At 45.6% G+C, this 20,067-nt stretch overlaps 1 protein-coding gene across 3 annotated transcripts in view; it reads right to left on the reverse strand.

Moving 5' to 3' along the window:
- Positions 1-20,067, reverse strand: part of Spata13 (spermatogenesis associated 13) — a 136,611-nt gene that overhangs the window by 93,281 nt on the left and 23,263 nt on the right. For 2 of the 3 annotated variants that reach the window (XM_041633935.1, XM_041633933.1), the window contains exon 1: positions 4,436-4,562. The exons of the other annotated variant lie outside the window; for it this stretch is intronic. The gene's annotated coding sequence lies outside the window, so the exon portion shown is untranslated. Of the gene's footprint in view, positions 1-4,435; positions 4,563-20,067 lie in introns of those variants that run through there. 3 annotated transcript variants of the gene reach the window in all.

A 20,067-nucleotide genomic window follows, 5' to 3' on the forward strand; every position in this document is an offset into this window, starting at 1 on the left:
CTCAAGGCTTACTCAAAACAGCCAAGATATGGGACCAACCAAAGAGCTAAAGGGTGGAGAAGGAGAAGTGTGGGACCAACCAAAGTGCCTACGGGTCGGGGACTGTGAGCCCAAGCAAAGTGCTAATTGTGGAGGAATCTGAGACCAACTGAAGTGTCTATGGGCCAGGGGACATGAATGGAGCTGTGTCAGAGAGAAAGACAAGTTCTACAAGACCTCACTCACATGTGCAACTCAAAGTAGAATGGTGAATGCCAGGGGCTGGAAGTTTGCAGGAAGTGGGGAGGCCTTGCTCATACTCAACAAGCTCTCTATCAGCACGCTCTCCTGCTCTCAGGAGATTTGCTCACTGTTAATCAGTAAAGCTCGGGAAAACACATACCTCCATTCTAGGTAGGTACTTAGGTAAGTGGGTGGGTGGACAGATAGATGGGTAGGCGGATGGGCAGGCATTGTTTTTTACAACTTGCAAGGAGAATGCTCAGGGGATAGCCACAGATACGTCCTGGGCCTGACACTGATCAGCTATCTAAACATGAGACAACGATCCCCAAGTTGCTCTGTCATTTGGACAGCAACCAGCACCGGAAGGAGCAGACTGGTGCTGTGGCCCTAGGACCACCTCTGAAGGGACACAGAGAAAGGCAGCCTGAAGCAGGGAGCCCAGCATGAACCAACATGCAGGGACCCATGGGTGAGAGGAGCCCCCAGGCTATGGTGTTGGCGCTGTTACCAGCTGCTAGACTGCACGGTTTTGCTTTATCAAGTTACCCTAGGCTGTGACTGCTGCTCCAACTCCTAACCTCCACGCCTGAAGCGTGTGGCCATCAAAACACACTCACCTTTTAGTAAAGAGAAAGTGAAGCTAAAATCCTATACTTCTGGTCATCTGAGATGACTAAAAGCCTAAAGGACACTTCAGAGAGCAAGAGGATGGCCGTTTTCAACATCCTGGGTATTATTGTGGTCATCAAACTGATTCCTCAAACAACACTGGCCACTAAGCACTGATGGAGGAGGGTCATCTTTCTATCTGTTGTTTCATTGGTTAAGTAATAAAGAAACTGCCTAGGCCCATTTGATAGGCCAACCCTTAGGTGGATGGAGTAACCAGAACAGATGCTGGGAGAAAGAAGCTGAGTCAGTGAGTCACCATGATTCTCCCACTCCAGACAGACGCAGGTTAAGATCTTTCCTGGTAAGCCAGCTCGTGGAGCTACACAGATTATTAGAAGTGGGTTAGATCAATATGTAAGAGCTAGCCAATAAGAGGCTGGAACTAATGGGCCAGGCAGTGTTCAAAAGAATACAGTTTCCGTGTAATTATTTCAGGTATAAAGCTAGCCGTGCAGGCGGCCGGGTGCCAGGAACGTAGCCCCGCCGCTCTTATTACAACAAAGCACAATGGTCCCCACTGCTGTATTGGTGCCAAAGGCCCTAAAAGTCACAACTCACATTCTCTCTAGAAGATAACCTTGTCGAGAAGGCAACAAAAATGCTGGACATGGTTCACACTAGTGATCCCAGCACTCACGTGGCAGAAAGATAGGCATCACGGGATAGAGGCCAATCTGGGTGATGGAGTAAGACCATCTCAAAAAAAAAAAAAAAAACCAAAAAAGGCAATGAAAATATAGTTCGTGATCTTACTTCCAGGACCTCTGTGCTTAGGTGAAAGTATTTCAACAAACTTTAGGTTCCAAAAGAAAACTACAATTCTCCAGTCTTCAGTGACAGGGCCTCTTCAAATGGAGTGGCTTCAAAGGGAAATGCACAATAATTTCTGAACAAATTTGTTCTTAATTTTCCTTTCTCTCTACACTTAGAAATGCCCATTTCCAGACAGTTGGTTAAAGCTATACAGGCAGTGGGACCATCAGTATTTCTTTTGACCAACGGCCTATGTCAAGATTCACTGAGACACCAGGTTGCCAAGAAGAAGAAAGTCAGGCTAAACCTACGGGCCATTGAAGCTTAATGTGGGAAGCCCCAATACTGCTTACTACTGCTGTCTCCCAATGCATAACTTATTAGCTAGCATAAGCCACCATCCACAGGAAGGGAAGGTAGCTCTCTGAGACCCTGGTTCTGTTTGTTTTGACTCACTGGCTTCTTAGCAGTACGAGAGGTGACGAAATTAACTCCAACCTCGATTCTACAGTCATTCCAGCCACTATGGGAAACACAGTGCATAACCAAGAGGAACCTGGAGGGTCCACCCGCTTGCTTCAGGATGGATGCTTTCCTGGGATCCAGTTGCCTTGCCCCAAGATGCCCACTATTTGCAGAGGGACAGCATCAGGTCTTTGATTCTGAAAACACTCAGTGACTTTGAGCTTCACAGGACAACAGCACCTTCCTCCAGGCTGAGGACAAAGATTTCAGACTCAAACATTTGTGGCAGCTTTGACAGAGAAAAGGCTGCCACTTCCTCACTGACTGCCCATCTACAGCATCCCTCTCTGCAAAGCCAATAAGCCCCCTCCTTTTATAAGACTACCAGGAAAAACAGACTTTGCAATAATAGACAGATGGATTATCAGAGAAAGGGGTGAGGGAGGGACAGACGGACAGATGGATGGGTAGAAAGAGAGAGACAACTGCAGTGGCCCCTTCTTAGCCTGACATTTAATTTTGCAGTTTCAGCTGTATGCAATCATGATGAAGTCTCTCCCTCTTAGTAACTTCATGTGTAGAAAATGGAGGATCAGTTCTTACCGCAGGGCTTGACAACCCTGATGTTTGCTGTCTTTCTTTCTAAGCCTTAAGTTAAAGAAAACATTTTACAGCTTTCTTTGTCATATGCAATACCAGCACCCCAATACTGAGATACAGTGATGTTCACCAGATACACCATAACATGATTACTACAAGACTGTAAGAGAGAATATGCTGACGGTAATTGCTGTAATTGTTATGTTTGTTACTGTTAATAACTGTGCCTAGTTACAAATTAAACTTTACCATAGGGATATGTAGCACAGATATGGAAAATACACACACACACACACACACACACACACACACCCCACACATCAGGTTGGTGCTATGCAGTTGCGAGCATGCACTAGATTTGGCACTTGTCGCACAGAAAAGCAAGGCTACCACATCCTGTATTATCACTTTCATTTTACAAAGGTAAAAATCTAAGTTCCGAAATCACATCCTAAGCAATGATTAGAGCTGCCATTTGCACCAGGGAGTCTAACTAGTGTATTCTCTTAATCCACTGAAACTGCCTTGGGCTATGAGGAGAAAATCCCTTTAAAGCACCAGAGATTCACCTTTAAAGTAACATAAATGTATTCTTTTCATATGACTTGCATGTATGTATTATGTATGTATGTATGTATGTACGTATATACACACACCACCAATGCCTTCAACCTCACATCATTAACGATGACTACTATTTTTTTTAAGTGTTGAAGACATGGAAATGCTGGAATTCTTGTGCACCACTGATGAGAATGTAAAATGTTATAGCCACTATGAAGACCACTTTGAAGGGTCTTCAAAACAAAACAAAAACAAAAACCAATCAAACACAATTCTTATTTGTTCTAGCAATCCTCCTGCAGCTAAACTCCCAAATGAACTGAGGACAGGAGATAAAACAGGCATCTGTAGACATGAGTTTACAGTGGCATAATTTGTAATAACCAAAAAAAAAGACTTGACCCAAGTGTGTGTGCATGGATGGATGGATGGGTGGATGGATGGATGGGTGGATGGATGGATGGATGGATGGGCGGGCAGACAAACGGATGGACAGACAAAACTGTGGCATATAAACAAAATAAAATACCGTTCATCCCAAGAAAGCAAGGGCACTTTGACGCATGGATAAACGCGTGGCTTGGAGAGATAAGACAGTCACACAGGCAAACATTGTACACTTATGTGAGGTACCCAGTGAACCGAATGTGTAGAGACCCAAATTGAATGGTACTATCGGAACATGGAAGGGCGGGGATGATGGGAATGCAGTTTCCCAGATTCAGAGACTCAGTTTGGGAAAACGAGGAAGTTCCGGATGGGAATGGGGAATGTTGTGAGCAGAACGACCAAGGCTCGCTCACCCCAGAATGCTCAGTATCTTACATTAAACAGACCTTACTACAGGGTCTGCCTAAAACAAAACTCACAAAGCAATGGTTTTAATAACTTACCAGTTAAATTATTAAAAATTTCCAAACTATATTGGATTCATGGGAATTCATAATTCATTTTGGATGTTCCTGAAGGCTGTTTTTTTAACTTTTCCATCAGCTAAACAAGGTTAGCAAGAGACCCCAGAGGCCCACTGTGAGGATTAAACAGTATTACTTACTGATAAGGTCTAATATTAACTGCTGCTGGCTGTTATCACAGACAAGGCCTGTGGTCTGCCTCACCTTGAGCCTTCTGGCATCCCTGGGTAATCCTAACTTACCTATGAGCTTCTGTTTTGGGAGATGCAGTTCTCTCGCCGCCACCCTGGTACTGAGAACCCCACGTTCAACCATGACCTGTGCCAGGATTCCCGGGACACATTCCCCACGACAGAAGGCTAGCCGCGGTATGACTGCAAACTGCTCAGGACAGGCTCTTAGTCAGCCCCAGTCACAGCGTACGTACACTGCAGAGTCTGACCAAAGAGAAGAAGCTCAGTAAATACTGTACAGAACTTGGATGAGGACAGAAAGTCTCAGGCTGTGGTACAGCTCAAGGAGAGCGTGCAAGGCCCGTGGCTCCACCCCCAGCACCCCCAGCACCGAAAACACAAACTTCTGAATCATCTGAACTTTCTAATATAAAGAACTGCTTTCCGGTTTCTTCTCCCACATAACATCTAAGAGAAAAAGTCCAGCCCCAGAGCCAGTACAGACAGTGAACTTGAAGCCAGAAATGACCCTTACACCAAGTGGGTTCCCAGGACTGAACCCTGGTCATCAGACTTGGCAGCATGCACCTTTGCTTGCTGAGCGATCCCACCATCTCCCTACCCCACTTCCTGTTTTCCAGAACTGGTCATGAGGTAAGAATGTGGCCTGTGTCACTGAAGTCTTCATCCTTCATCCACACGCAATGCTCCTCAGACCCCGCACAGCAATCTGCACACAGAGTCAGGTCCTCAGCAGCAGGTTCAGGGAAAGCAACGCAGGAGCCAGAGAACCTTGACCGATGAGTCAGCCATGACACACACAGACTTGACGAAGCTCAGCCCGAGCATGTGAGACTGTGCATAAAATCCTGAGAAGAGGTATGGAAAAAGCTAGGACATCAGCTTGACTAATGGTCCTGGCACTGATTTACGCCACATCCTCTTTAAAGTGGTCCTGGCGATTCTGGGCTCAGGATACACTGAAGACACTTGGCCACTCCAAGTTCCACTCTGGAATCTTGATGGTAAAGTCCCCTTCACAAATCTGTATCTCCCTTGTGTTGCATCCTCCTCCTCCCTTCTCCAGCCCCACCCCTAACAAGGTAAGCAGCTTTATCAGAAAGAGGGGCGCATGAAGCACTATGTACATCTCTTGGGAGAACCTCACTCCCCCGGCTGCACGGAAATTTCTTCCCTTGAATATCATGGAGTGCACGAAGAGATGAAGACCAAATGACGGTAAACGGTGACAGGTCTCTTCCTTCAGATCCTGCATCTATTATTTTCCCATCTCCTCCTACTCCCTTCAGCTGGTTTCTCTTCCTGCCCCTGACAACAGCGGAGCTACTTGCTGTCTCCATGGATAGGCACCTTCTGGATTGTACAGCACATGACTTTGTTCTTTCCTTCTTTGGCACAGTGTTTCTGAAGTTTATTCATGTTGTAACAATACATATTTTTAGAATATGTTTTAGAAGTGGCTCAACAATCTTTGACTCCTGCATCCTTTGATATCTCTACTTTTACCTTTGCCTTTAAAACAAATAACAAGCAAGAATATAATTTGTTTTATTTATTTACTGTTTCTCCCCCCCCCCAACCCCGCCGCCTTGGCCAGGTACTTACTAGGCAGCTCACCCTGGCCTTAAACTCAAAATCCTCCTGCCTCAGCCTCTGCCACTAGTGCTTAAAGGAAACAAAGGCCGACCCAACAGTGGTTTGGACAACAGTTTTGACACTCACATCCACCGTAACATCCGGCTTCAAAATACAGCCACTGGGTAGACAAAGAACAATGGTTTCCTCTGGAAGAGAGACTGAGCTCTTATTGAGATGTACACTCCGGCAACATCAATGTCAGGATAAGGCAGTTTTAGTCTGTGTCTGAAAACTAACAGTTAATGATGCTCACAAACAAACCTGCTGTCCAGCAAGGTTTGGCTTTCCACCTTAAAGCCCTCCAGTGTGGAGCCAAACAGCGGGATGGATTCTGACAAACCAACCTGTGCAGCAAACTACGGAGATCTTTTTTCTAACTGTAAGATTTTGTGATTCTAAAGATGTAAACATACTCTAACCATTAAAATGTTTTGCAAACAACATGGAGGCACTGAGTCTCTGAGGAGGAGGCTGGCACCTTAGATGCCCTCTGGCAACTACTGGAGAGCTGCTGTGACTGGCATTCCCTTAACTCTGATGGATTCCAAAACCTGCATCAGTACCTGTATCCTAATGGCAGCATGTGGGGCAGGCCCACATAGTAGTGTCCAGGTTTTTGCATGAGAAGAGAGTGTAAAACAGCCCTCACCTTCTTGCCTGACATCGGTTTAGTTTTTTATTTATTTATTTTATATACAATGTTCTTTCTGCGTGTATGCCTGCAGGCCAGAGAGGGCACCAGACCTCATTACAGATGGTTGTGAGCCACCATGTGGTTGCTGGGAATTGAACTCAGGACCTTTGGAAGAGCAGGCAATGCTCTTAACCGCTGAGCCATCTCTCCAGCCCCAATCGGTCCAGTTTTCAATTCTAACCCACATTTCCTAGGAAAGCAATAATGGACTGCCAGCAGAATAAAAACGAGGAATACCAGCAGCCCTAGAGTAGCTCCAAGGAGGCTCAACAAGACAACTGTCAAAGTCTCTTGTGGATTGTGTTGTCTGGGTCTAAACTTTGTAAATCAATCTCTCTCCCTCCCTCCTTCCCTCCCTCCCTCCCTCCCTCCCTCTCTCCCTCCCTTCCTCTCTTTCTCTCTCTCTTTCACACACACATACACACACACACACACACACACACACTTCCCACTTTGCTACAATCCAACTTTCTAAACAATGTATAAAGATGGGTACTCAGGAGGCAGAGGCTAGAGCACTTGAGTTTGAGAATAGCCTGGGCTACACAGTGGTATCCTGTCTTTAAAAGTCAAAATAAAGGACTGAAGATGTATCTAAGGGGTAGAGTCCTTGCCCATCATGTGCAAAGCCGGGTTTGATGCCCAGAACAACAAAAATCGATACTCCAAATAAATTACAACTTCCCATGGCTATGTTTCCTAGTGAGAAGTTGGCAAATGAGATGAGAGGAGAGAAGAGGAGAAGGGGACCCTGGGGGACTGGAAGAACAAAGCTGGGTTCTGTTCTGCAGGGCTCAGGACTCAACACTGGCCTTGTGCACACCAGGCAGACACTGAGCCACCTGGACATCTCGGGAGGACTGGTTCCGGACATCTCCCTCACCTGGTACTGAAGTCCAGAGATGCTAAACCCTTACTGGCAACTAGCACAGCGTTTGCATCAGCCCAGGCACGCTGTCTGTCCTGTATACTTTAAATCACTCAGAATCACCATTCTTAACTATCAGTGTCAAGTCAATGCTCATCATAGTTCTTTTTCTCAAATATTTCCAACCTGCAGCTGGCTGAATCTGAGGCTACAGAACCCAAAGGCTATGAAGGCTAACCGGTTGTGTGTGTTTTTCAGGGATGTCAGCCCAAGAGAAAACTCTGCCCTGGGAGAACTGAAGAAACAGCTGAAGTTCTGAGCTTCCTAGGAATTCTGTTGGTATCAATGGCCACTTTTTACTCCTAATGTATAATGTATTTTTTAAATTAGCCAAAACACAGGCGATAGATGGGTGGATGAATGGCCAGTCAGCTAACTTTCCAACACTAAGCCAGAGCCAGTAGAGCTGGTCTACCCAAAGCGGGTGCCATTCCCCAGGAGACCACACATTATTCTGACTTGCTAATTCACTGTGATTTAGGCAGGTTACAAGTTAATTTGTGGGTTTTCCTTTTTGTCCACTAGAGATGCCAACAGCTTCTGCCCTTCAGAAAAAATTGCCACAAGAGCTATGGTTTTATCTATAGAACATTTCCCAGTTTTGTTTCTAACTTGGCATTTTTTTCAAGTCTTTCCCAACAGAATATATAAATCTCTTTAGTGATTTGGGAGCCAACGCTAACATCCTGTGGAATCCACATTAAGGAGTTAACTTAATCTAAGTAAATCTCTGACACGTGGTCACGAAATGCTTGCAGGGATGCCATGCAGTGACATTTTGGAATCTGCACTTTGACCAGCTAAGTCCTCTTCTCAGTCACTACTGGTCAGCTCACACTTTCTGTCTTTGCAATATTTCTATTGAGACCGTTTGATGACAAAAAAGTTTATGTCACCATTATTTTTTCCTGTTCATCATACAAATGTTACAAATAGTTTTAGCAGTTAGGGATGATTTTTAAAGACTAGAAAGATAAGTCATAATTTTTTTTTCTAAAGATGAAAATATTTAAAAACCAATCCAATTTTATCAATCCTGTAGATGTTAACACCAGGAACAACCCAATCATTTTCTGTCCCACTGTGACTACAGATACCTTCCACTATAGAGGAGGTTAACCAAGTCACAGACACATACAGAGGGACCCAAGGCCGCCACACGGTAGGAAAACAAAACCTGACTTCTTCACCACACGACAGTGTCTCTCAAATCTCACCTCATTCTACAAATGTCCAGTGTGATCTTACCATGCACAATTCCTAGTGCCACTGAGACAGAGTCAGTGAGCATCTGGGCCAGCATCATACAGGAAGTGTCAGAACCGCTGCCTATAAAGCTGTCACCCCCAGTGATTTATTTGCAATTACCCTGCCTTCGGATCTCTCAAAGCATCCTTGTGTGTGTTCAGTTTCCTGGGCACGGAGTTCCTGCAGCACATCTCGGGGCTGCTTCCTTGCGCTTCGTGCACGCTCTGCAAGGGGCGGAACAACAGCTTTCTATCTGGATACGCCTAGTGCCAGGATCAACAAAGGCTTGCAAAGCATTAAGTGAGCAGATAACGTGAAAAGAACACTAGACATCTGTTCTAGACAAAGAGGAACATTTATGATGTGCTCGAGAAAGAGACAGCTATTTCTATTCGATGTTATGAAGGTTACGGTTTTAATACAAAAATAAATAGTACTTACTCTATGCACATTAAATTTAAGAGACAATATAAGTGTCAGTGTGTTCTCAAAGACTGGAGAATAGTACTTAAAAGCATTGCTTACTTATAATGGGCCACTTGATGTCAGATCTGGAGCCCTGTGGGAGAGCGCCTGCTTCTAATCGACCTCACTGGGTACTTTGTAGAAACAACACCAAGGTACCAGCTGGCAACCCCGCCCAATGTGCTGGATTTAAGAGGCTAATAGAAAATGTCCCCCCCCCCCGGATGTTTTGAATGCTGCACTGCATGCTGTGACCTGGCTAGGGTTTCTTGGCACAGTCGGTATTAACAGCTGCAGTTGCAGTTTTCCTTATGCAGCGGCCATCCACCTAATATGGAACGTAAAATATCAGCTATATTTTTAACAGATCCACAAATGAAAACAAAATTTACGTATTATCATAATACCCAAGAATACACCTACAGTCCTACAGGTTTGCCAGCCATGAATCCAGAGTATTAATTAAGGTCATTAATTCAGCCTTTCCCCACTCGGACTTTTCTGACAACTTGTAAGCAAGTGTTAATATGTATCTACATTAACCAGTATGAGTTGTCTCTGGTTCTTTCCACCCTCGTTTTCCAGTGGAGTAAAAGGAGATACTGAAGTAAAGCGAACAAATCAGTAACTCGGGAGACAGATAAAGGGAAACGAAAGTTCCCCTACAGACCAGCACCCGACAGAGTCTGGTGCCAAACTACATAATCCCAAACAACCCTAAGAGCTGGCCAGGCTTGGAAGACGGCAGAGCTCCCTTCTCCTGCTGGTGTGAATTGAAAATGGTGCCGCCACTTTGGGAAAACAGGGGTAGGTCCTCAAATACATAGTTAGCATGTGACCCAGCAACTCCCTTTCTAAAGACAGGCTCCAGAAAACTGAAAACCTATGAACACACAAAAACATGTGTTTCAAGGTTTATTTATATCCATAACAAACCAAATATTCAGAGATGGATGGATGAATAATTCTGGGATTTGTCCATAAAACTGTATTTTCCCCTATAAATAGGAGGTACTCCACATCCTTCACAGAGGAACCTAGAAAATATTATTCCAAAGAAAAGACACTAACTGCAAAATGCCACATAGTCCATGACTCTGTTTGTATGATATGTCTAGAATACGCACATAGAAGTAGCAGAAAGCAGGTTAGGAATTGCCAGAGACAACAGTTCAGCCACAGAGTCAATGACATGCTAAAGGAAATCCCTGTCTTTCTAGATGAATGCAGGGACCAGGTCAGCCCTGGCGGTGGGGAGGGGCTTCAGTGAGATCCCTCAGGGAGCCCACCGCACAGTTACTAGTTAACTCCCAGGCTTGTACAAACCATCTTTCAAAAGTCTGAGTAGGGTGAACGGAGAATCGTTAACCCTTATCTAGGGAGTGGCTGGAGCCTCGTATGAACCACATCTAAGAACACACAAAGCACCATCGTAACTCCCCATCTTGTTTCTCTGCACGGTGAGTTGTAGTTTGCTGCCAATGGTTCTCCACACTTCCAACCATGTGCCCTGTACTGAAAAGAGCTGGGGAGTGAGTGGTCCCTTACAATGTCTATCACATTCTTATAGGGCCCAAGAAAGAAAAGTTTCCATTAATTTAGCTGTATGAACAAGCCAACAATGCCTCCGCCTGGTCATCTTTCAGTCAAATACTTTAAATGATGTCAAGTTTGGGACTTTTCTAGTAAGAAATCTGAAAATGCATATTGACAAGTTTCTTCCCCATAATTTATCATTTAACTATCCTGCTGGAGCACCAAAGTCTTGAGTCTGGGATCTCTGGTTCTAAAGGCCTTTCAAAGTCTCTGGATGCAGCTATGGGGTTCACACACAGTAGAGCAGAAAGGACCACTGAGGTCCAGATGGCTGTGCTATTGACCCCGGGACTAAAAGATTGGAAAGTGGACCTGGGACTTGAAGAGGGGAAGGTGAGTCTCTTCTACAAACTCTTCAAACTCCAGTCTGTCTTCTGTGTTTTCGGAGTTCTTATTACGAATTCCATTTTGGACTTATCATAGGGTATCAGCACCGCTTTGTAGAGTTGGGGTGTTGGTCTTGACTGTAAACATGGCTGGATTGAGAGATGGCTACTGAAGCATACTTCTCAGTGTGTTTGTGAAGGTATTTCCAGAGAAGACTGATATGACAGACAGTAACTGGGAGGAAAGAAACGCCCCAAATGTAGGCAATGCCGTCCAATGGTTTGGGGGCCAAGACAGATAAAGAGCTATGAGAGAGGACAGCCAGTCCTTGAAGCAAGCTCCACGCCTTCCGCACAGTGCCCCTGCCAATGCCGTTGTGCTCCACCAACCTCACACTCTGGCCTCTTTGGTCTTTCAAAGTGTGCTCAACACCAGCGACTGTCCAAGGAGCCTCCAGGCTTTCAGTGCCAAACTAGCCCAACTTTTTGGACTGAGCAGCCACTGGGGTTCTCAACCTCTCCAGCATGAGGACCGCCACTGCTCAATAAATCCCTTTATAATCCATAATTATACAACACATGTAGAGGCCACGGGTTCTATTCCTGCAAGGAAGCTTGACTCATACACTGCTGGTCACATTTCCTACTGCGCATTACCTGGGAACTTTCTGTTTGAAAGAGCGGCTTCAACCCCTAGCACAGGGCCTGGCACACAGCAGAACTCCAAGGATCACTGTTTAGCCAATGAGTAGCTTTGTGGCCAGATTCACTGAGTTAGTTTCCTTCAATCTTGGAATGCCTGGGGTATTTTTGTCAATGCATTACTAAGTGTCAAGCCAAATGGACTCTGTAGAGAGAATCTAGCCTGCCTTGCCTAAAAAACCTCTGATGTCATAGCTATTGGTTCTTCTCTAGACACTCGAAGCACCAACCTCTGTGGAGCCTTCTCATTTGCATGCTATTCCTCTATTCCTGATCTTGTTTCCTCTGCCCATTTTGAGAACCCAAATGCAATCTGTTTCTGCAGGGACCGATGTGCCTGAGTGGTCACTATCACATTCCCAGCTTCAGGTGCAATAACGCCTCTGAGCTGGGAACATCTCCACCAGGGTTCACCCCTTTCATTGTAATCCAACCACACAGAACCTTCTCTCTCTCATTTCTCTCTTTTGTACCCCCCCCCCACCTCAAGACAGGGTTTCTCTGTGTAGTACTGGCTGTACAGGAACTCGTTCTGTAGACCAGGCTGGCCTTGACCTGCTTCTGTCTCCTGAGTGCTGGGATTAGAAGCATGTACCACCACGTTCGGGAGAAGCTTTGTCTTCAACACACAAGCAGTTCTCTACACCATCTTTGTCTATACCTACAACCCTGAGAACACAAATACTCCTCAACTTACCATGGGGACATATCCTGAAAAAAATCCACCGTAAGTTAAAAATGCCAAGCTAAAAAATGCATTGCCTTCACTGACCCTACCAGACAGCCCACTCTGGAGCACACAACACTGCAGGGATCAGCGCTTCTTCCTCACGATCGAGGGACTGACTAGGAGAAGAGACCACTTTTGCAGCCCAGCAAAGAGAAAACTGGCCGCATGACACCAGGCTAAAGAGCAACCAAACTGAAAATCTAAAGGGATTACTGAAGATGCATGACTTCTAGACCACAATAACAAAGGAAAAACAAGCTCAGCAGCAACAACCCTGCCTTGACAAACTATCACAAATCAAGAAAGGCCTGTGTGTCAACCATCTTCCTGCCCTTGAGTTACCCATTTTCTACCCACTCTACACGCAGGTCTTTTGGCCACTCCCTCCTGTCCACTCCAAGTTACTCTCTACCCGGAGCTCGGTGACTTCTCCTCAACCTAGATTCCACGCTTCAACTCTACAGTCTACTCATCCAGTGTCTACATTACCAGGTCCTAAGTCTTTCTGGACAGCCCTTGTCACAGAATTACATCCAATGTCCCTTCCTGGATAAAGCTCAGTCCTCAAGTTCTTCATCCTGCACAGCAGCCCTTACCTGTAGGAATTCTTGGAAACCTTCCAGAGTCTCACTTCATGCAAGGACAGTACGTAGGCTTTGCTCAACAAAAACAAAACAAAACAAAAACTGACGTCTGAGAGCAATGCATGCTTCCTGGATTCTTCTGCTAGTTTCACCCACATGGAAGACCATTTTTTTTGCCATGGAGCTTCTCAAATCTTCTAGGAGATTCTAAAGTTCTGTCTCCATGACACTCCTTCCCACAAGTATAACTAGAAGTGGATGAGACCATATCTAGGCTCTGGAGTCTGGATAAAGTTGCCCTTCTTAGGGTCCTCAGCCTTGGGGAGAGGAGGGAACACTAGAAGTTAACATCACGGGCCTCCACACGAAACACACACTACCTACCAGGATTTCACGTCTTAACTCAGAAGAGACACAAAAGACCAGTGTTCTGGGAGACATCTATATTTAAGGGGGGCTGCCCAAAGGAGGACTAGAATAGCAGGTGTCACCTTCACAATGCAGACTCGTGTGAAGGGTGGAAAGACTCAAAATGCCAAGGGTGCAGAGGATGACTATGTCCCAAGCAATGGTTCCTGCTATGCAAATGGAGAGACCACTGAGTAAGTCAGGATCGCTTCGCTACTTTAAACGGGCAAATGGTCATGCAAAGCCCTCGGAGATACAGGCCTGGTGAGGCAGCTGCACCCCATGCTCCCATTGGACTTCCAGAAAAGAGGGGCGTGGAGACAAGGACAGTGACTGGGGGTGAGAGGGGCTGGGAACCGCAGAGCAAAGACCTTCAGCAATGACCTAGTAAGTCAAAGAGAGCTCGCTGTGTGGGTGGCAGTACAGGGTCTAATAACAACAGATGAACCGGGGACACCACCTTGGAAAAAGTCCCTCCTGTCAGGAAGACTGTATGCAACCCAATGTTCCCTGGAGCAGCCCCCCTCCAGAAGGATGAACAGAAGTCTCTTCTGTGGTGCGGCTCATTCTGCATAAACCCACACCCACACAACTGAGCCCCACTAAGGCCCCACTAACTAAACAGCATGGTCCGAGTGACTGCACAGAAAAGTAACCAGGTTCTCCATGAACGCGCCAATTAGCATTTCCCAAGTATATCCAAAGCCAAATGTGCTCAGCTCCTTTGGTCTTCCTATTCCTTCTCATTGGGTTGATGGCATCACTAGGTCCAACTCTGCACTCGGCTTCCTTGGTCTTCCTTTTTCTTCTCAATGGATTGCTAGCTTTACCAGCTCCAACTCTGCACTCGGCTTCCTTGGTCTTTTTTTTTTCTTCTCAGTGCACCAACTGTTTCACTGGCTTCAGCTCTCCTCCCTAACTGTGGCCCTGAAGAGCACTTCTAAAGCTTGTGTTTTCCATGCAGAAAACTAGCAAGCCTGCATCATCACCATCTTTTTTCAGCTCCTCGAGACTGAAGGCTGAGAAATCCTGAAAGGTTAAAAGCACCAGGCCTGATATGGTAGCAAGATTCAGCCCCCAAGGTCATTGTGGAGTCACTTGGGCTGGGAGTTTGGCTCAGACAACATAACTGGAAGAGTTTGCTTATTGTGGTTTTGCTTTGTTTCCAGTGCCGGGGATCCAGCTATAACCTCAAGTATGCTAGAAAACCTCAACCACTAGGTCACACTCCCAGCATAGTATTCCGGGAGTAAGTAGTGTGTGTGTGTGTGTGTGTGTGTGTGTGTGTGGTGTTTGCAGGCACACATATGTATGTTTGGTTACATGTGCCTGTGGGAGCCAGAGGACAGACTTGGATATCATTCCTCAGGAACGCCATCTATCTTTGTGTGTGTAAAGGGGGGCAAGGTGTTATGTTTATGTTCCTGGGGTGTATGCACATGTATATGGGGTGCATATCTGTATGGAGGCCAGAAGTAGTTGTTAAGTGTCTTCTCCCACCACTCTCTGCCTTCGTGTTTAAGACAATCTCTCACTGACCCTGAGACACAAATTCCGCTAGGTTAGTTGGCCAATGCGATCTGGGGGTTCAAGACATACACCAGCATTCCCAGCTTTCACCTGGTGCTGGAGATCCAAAAGCCAGTCTTCATGCTTATACAGCTAGCACTGTACCGACTAAGCCACCTCTCCAGCCCAAATTCCCTACTCTCCCCCTTACTCTTTTTGAGACAGGTCCGGAGATCTACCTCTCTCTCAGCTTCCCCACTGCTAGGATTGCCACCTCACACAACTTCTTATGTTGGTTCTGGGGACAGAACTCAGGTCCCAGCCTGGTAATCGCTTTTCTGCCTGAACCACCTCTCCAGTCTCTTCTGGTTTTATTCAGTCCTGGAACCTCACGTTTCCTGCATTGGTTCTGCCAGACCCTTGACACTGTTCCCTCATCTAAATCCTTCTCTCTGTGACAACATACCAGCCCCCAGCACATGCGTGGCATGAACCACTGTGTTTCTTTGACAGGTCACAATACTTCTGTGGAGTATGGCTAATTTCAATTTGCCGGCCCGGCATCTGCTTCTCCTGATGCTATTCCCACACCTGCCAGCTACTCCCTGCTTCTGTCCAGTTCCATCACACAGCAGATGGAGGAAGATGTCCTCCACACCACATCCTTGCATAGGCTACAATGTCCACATCTCCTCCTCTAGGAGCAAAGGGTAACAGGGTGCCCACCTGTTTGGTACAATGCCAGCCTGGATAGATGTCCCTGTTGAGGACATATTAAAATGTGAGTGGCAGTTAAGTTTGTAGACTTTAAATAGAGCTGGTTATCCTTCATGGTGTGAGTGGCCTCAGCCAATCAGAGGGAAGCCTTTAGAGGAACCCTGAGAGTCTTCAACACAGGGAACTCAGCCTGAGATTACCCGTCCTGGTTAGGTGTATGGTAATGTAACACAAGCTAAGAGTCATCTAGAAGAAGGGAACTCAATTATGAAAAGGTTTCCAAAAGGTCCAGCTGTAAGGCATTTTCTTAATTATTTATTGAAGGGAAGGGCCCAGCCCATTGTAGGTGGCGTTATCCCTGAGTTGGTGGTCCTGGGTTCTGTAAGAAAGCAGGCTGAGCAAACAAGCCATGGTGGTAAGCCCGTAAGATGCACCCCTCTATGGCCCCTGCATCAGCTCCTGGCTCCAGGTTCCTGCCCCACTTGAACTCCTATCCTGACTTCCTTCACTGATGAACAGCAATACGGAAGTGTAAGCCAAATAAGCCTTTTCCTCCGCAGCTTGCTTTTTGGTCATGGTGTTCCATCACAGCAACAGAAACCCTAAGACATTACCTTTGGTATCCAGGCTCAAACATCAGCTGCAGCTAGGACTCCCAGCCTACTGACCCACCCTGCTGACTCTAAGCTTGCCAAAGCCCTACAATCCACAAGCTTACTTTTCTTTTCTTTTCTTTTTTTTTTTTTGAGACAGGGTTTCTCTGTGGCTTTGGAGCCTGTCCTGGAACTAGCTCTGTAGACCAGGCTGGTCTCGAACTCACAGAGATCCGCCTGCCTCTGCCTCCCGAGTGCTGGGATTAAAGGCGTGCGCCACCATCGCCCGGCTCACAAGCTTACTTTTCAAAGCTGAGCGGCACTTCGCAATCTCTCTCTCTCCTTCCTTGACACTCCCCAACCTTGCTGAGTTTTCAGAATGTGTAAAACTGAAATCTAAAAACCCCCCAATGTGAAACTTTTTGAACACAGATCTGCATCACGTTACAGTTTAGATAAGTGCCTCTCCTTCAGCCACCTCCCCACCTCCCTACCTTGCTGGAAACTTGTGGAACCGTTCAGAGGTAGGGCCTGATGAAAAGTTTCTAAGGCCAGGAGGGCTGTGCCTTCAGGAGGGCTTAAGTCAGGGGTCCTCAGTCATCCTAACGTTCTGACCCTTTACTGTTCCTCTTGTTGCAGTGACCCACAACCCTAAAATTACTTTTGTTGTTACTGTATAACGATAATTTTGCTACTGTTATGAATGTTATGAATTGTAATATAAACATCTGACATGCAACCCCTGTGAGTGGGACATTTGCACACCGCCCCCACCTCAGGTGTTGCAAACTACAAGTTGAGAACCACTGGCTTAAAGAATTCCTCCCAGGAGGTGGGCTGGCTCTCCTGAAAGAAGTGTTCTAAAAGCCTGGGCCTGGCCCCTCTCAATCACTCTGACTTCCCTCATGGCGATCCACCATGAGGTGATAAAGCCCATGCTGCCTCATCAGAGGCCCTGAGCTGTGTGGACTTTCAGCCTCCCCTGAAACTGTCAACTAAGTGAACTCCTTTTTCTTTTTCTTTTTTTTTTCACTTTTTTAAAAAATTTATTTATTTATTAAAGATTTCTGCCTCCTCCCCGCCACTGCCTCCCATTTCCCTTCCCCTCCCCCGATCAAGTTCCCCTCCCTCATCAGCCCAAAGAGCAATCAGGGTTCCCTGACCTGTGGGAAGTCCAAGGACCACCCACCTCCATCCAGGTCTAGTAAGGTGAGCATCCAAACTGCCTAGGCTCCTACAAAGCCAGTACATGCAGTAGGATCAAAATCCCATTGCCATTGTTCTTGAGTTCTCAGTAGTCCTCATTGTCCACTATGTTCAGCAAGTCCGGTTTTATCCCATGCTTTTTCAGACCCAGGCCAGCTGGCCTTGGTGAGTTCCTGATAGAACATCCCCATTGTCTCAGTGTGTGGGTGCACCCCTCGCGGTCCTGAGTTCCTTGCTCGTGCTCTCTCTCCTTCTGCTCCTGATTTGGACCTTGAGATTTCAGTCTGGTGCTCCAATGTGGGTCTCTGTCTCTGTCTCCTTTCATCGCCTGATGAAGGTTAATATTCAGGAGGATGCCTATATGTTTTTCTTTGGGTCGACCTTCTTATTTAGCTTCTCTAGGATCGCGAATTATAGGCTCAATGTCCTTTATTTATGGCTAGAAACCAAATATGAGTGAGTACATCCCATGTTCCTCTTTTTGGGTCTGGCTTACCTCACTCAGGATAGTGTTTTCTATTTCCATCCATTTGTATGCAAACTTCAAGAAGTCATTGTTTTTTACTGCTGAGTAGTACTCTAATATGTATACATTCCATACTTTCTTCATCAATTCTTCCATTGAAGGGCATCTAGGTTGTTTCCAGGTTCTGGCTATTACAAACAATGCTGCTATGAACATAGTTGAGCATGTACTTTTGTTGTATGATAAGGCCTCTCTTGGGTATATTCCCAAGAGTGGTATTGCTGGGTCCAGGGGTAGGTTGATCCCGAATTTCCTGAGAAACCGCCACACTGCTTTCCAGAGTGGTTGCACAAGTTTGCATTCCCACCAGCAATGGATGAGTACCCCTTTCTCCACAACCTCTCCAGCAAAGGCTATCATTGGTGGTTTTTATTTTAGCCATTCTGACAGGTGTAAGATGGTATCTTAAAGTTGTCTTGATTTGCATTTCCCTGATGGCTAAGGAAGTTGAGCATGACCTGAAGTGTCTTTTGGCTATTTGAACTTCTTCTATTGAGAATTCTCTGTTCAGCTCAGTGCCCCATTTTATAATTGGGTTGATTAGCCTTTTACGGTCTAGTTTCTTGAGTTCTTTATATATTTTGGAGATCAGACTTTTGTCAGTTGCGGGGTTGGTGAAGATCTTCTCCCAGTCAGTGGGTTGCCTTTTTGTCTTAGTGACAGTGTCCTTTGCTTTACAGAAGCTTCTCAGTCTCAGGAGGTCCCATTTATTCAATGAGGCCCTTAATGTCTGTGCTGCTGGGGTTATACGTAGGAAGTGGTCTCCTGTGCCCATGTGTTGTAGAGTACTTCCCACTTTCTCTTCTATCAGGTTCATTGTGAGTGAACTCCTTTTTCTTTGCAAGCAATCTGCCTCAGCCATTTTAGCGAGCAACAGTGAAACTAATATATACCTCGGTTCAGAATCCCACATCATGAACTTTGTTATAAAATTATTAAAACAGCTGAAATGACTCTGGGGCTATATGTACAACCTGTCTATGAAACAGACCTGAACTGGACGTTCAGACTTGAGTTCCACCCCCAAGGCATATCATATCTCACTATGCTTATGAAAATATTCCAACATTTAAAAACCCCAGATAAGGATGGATACACACCTATCTGCCCACATATACGTACAACCCGCAGACTCTGTTCTTCAGGGAACTGAGACTAATACATGGGTCATGAAAGAATATATATATATATATATATATATATATATGTCTTCGAAGTTAAACCAAGGCAACTGGATACCTTCAATAAATACATCATTTGATTTCTAAAATAACATGCCTACTATAATAAAATCAGTGATTTGCTGAACGTTTCTGAAATGAAAGCTTGTTAAAAGACATTAATAATCATGATGTCAAAAAAAAATGATACCCAGGCTACTAATGGATTTTGAGTTAAAGGAGCAATTACTTCCAGAGGTAATACAAAAGTCATAACTTCATTCAGCTCTTTCAGTTCTCAATCCCTAATTTTCAGCAAAAGCTTATTTCTTAGTGAATGGATCTCCAGATAGCTTTAGAAAAAAATTACAGCCTTGGACCAATAAAGTCTAAATTACGGGCCCCTAAAAATCATGCTCGCAGCAGTATTTTACTAATAAATAAATCCCTCATGAAGAAAACCTTCTATAAAGTAAGCAATAAACGTCCTTGGGTGTCTGTCCTGTGCACTGGGCATTGCTCTGAACAAAGCGTTTGCTGTAAGGTCTATGGTGACAGGAAGTGGCATCTACTCGGCACCACAAAGGTTCTCCACGTGGTGCTGCAGCCTTCCTTAGGAGGAAAGGCTTCTATTCAACCTCACAAGGTGG

The sequence above is a fragment of the Microtus oregoni genome, unplaced genomic scaffold (genome assembly GCF_018167655.1).
Source record: "Microtus oregoni isolate MIOR12 unplaced genomic scaffold, Mior012 000045F_ref0000178, whole genome shotgun sequence".
Classification (NCBI taxonomy): Eukaryota; Metazoa; Chordata; class Mammalia; order Rodentia; family Cricetidae; genus Microtus; species Microtus oregoni.